The sequence below is a fragment of the Mesocricetus auratus genome, unplaced genomic scaffold (assembly GCF_017639785.1).
Source record: "Mesocricetus auratus isolate SY011 unplaced genomic scaffold, BCM_Maur_2.0 Super-Scaffold_100037, whole genome shotgun sequence".
Classification (NCBI taxonomy): Eukaryota; Metazoa; Chordata; class Mammalia; order Rodentia; family Cricetidae; genus Mesocricetus; species Mesocricetus auratus.
In genome coordinates this window covers 10,691,795-10,693,296 of record NW_024429215.1, presented here as the reverse complement: position 1 = coordinate 10,693,296, position 1,502 = coordinate 10,691,795, and positions in this window count along the sequence as shown.

Sequence of the window (1,502 nt, the reverse complement as noted above, 5' to 3'; positions counted from 1 at the left end):
TCTGGCATACGAATGGGCTTTGGGAGCCCATTCCACATGGAGGGATGCTCTCTCAGGCTGGAGTTATTGTGGAGGGCCTAGACCCTGCCCTGGATGATATGACAGAGTTTGGAGATTACCCTTGGAGGGCCTCACCTGGGGAGGGGAGTGGGGATTGGGGTAGTGTTAGTGGCCGGCAGGGGAGGAGGGGAGGGAGAGGGAACTGGGTTTGATGTGTGAAGCAAGCTTATTTCTAATTTAAATTAAAAAAAAGAAAGAAACCTTGTCTCTTCACATTGCATCACATCTCACAAATTAAGTTGATTGTCTTGAGAAAAGCACTGCTTTGCCAAATCCAACAACAAAAGGGGAGGAAATTCCTAGAAGATATTGTCTGTGATTGGGATTTTTGTAATGAACTTGTGACAAAAATGAATCCTATAAACACAGTACTCAAGAATGAAACTTTCAATATTCAACTAAAGTAAAAACCAATATGTTTTCTTTCTGATTATGGGATGAAGCTTCTGTCCGGCTCATCTGTCTCCTGTGGTGTGAGAACCGACCTCTGTCCAGTGTCCTCAGTGTCCGCTTTGCAGAGCCGAAGTTCTCAGGGGCCCACTTGGTTTCAGAGCCACAGAGTCACTGCCCCACAACCTTGGTCATTAACCTCCCTCATCTCACGGGCTCATGTGTCACCTCACATCATCCCAAGAGGGAGTGCAGGAGAGTGGGCCCGGGGAGGTGGGGGCATGGGGGGGAAGGGGAGGGGACAGTTTAAATCTCTTCTCTTCTCTACCCTGCTGTCATCATTAGGCTTTGTAATTGTTACTGGTGTCTCTGACTGCGGGGGATTTAGAATTACTAACCTTGTCGTAGGAGTGTGGTCACATAACACAGGAGTGTAGACAGGGTTCACTGCGCTACTGGATACAGCCACAGGTTCTCACTGGGGATCTCTCTCCCAGCAGAGAAGGGGGACGACCATATTGAAACAATGTGTGGCTTTACATGCGGAGTAGAACTTAACCCTGTGGGACAGGAAGAGCAAGGGGACCACTTGGGGGAGGGGCAGCAGGAGAGAGAGGAAAGGAAGAATACCGAGGGTGAAATGACCATGGCGTCCTGATACACATGGTTTGTGGTGTCTGTGTAGCTCAGCACAGAGGTGCATGCCTCCGACCCCAGAACCGCAGAGGTGGAGGCAGGATGCCATGAGTTCAAAGCCAGCCTCAGGGACACAGTGAGTCTGAAGGCTGCCTGAGATCAGTGGACCCTATCCTGAAACAAACATCTGCCAGCGATGACTGCAGAGGGTGGCTGAACCTGGAGTTGGAGGAGCTTGCACCCTTTGTCACACCCTGCTGTGTGAGGGAGAGGATGCTGGAGTCCATGGAGACTCTGTGGACAGAGAATGAGCATTGGCCGCAATGCAGCTACCCAGACCATACCCTGGCCTTAAGAAGTCACAAACCTGCTGGTGTTGGTGGCCTCGCTGCTGGTCATCCTCATGATGCTGGTGT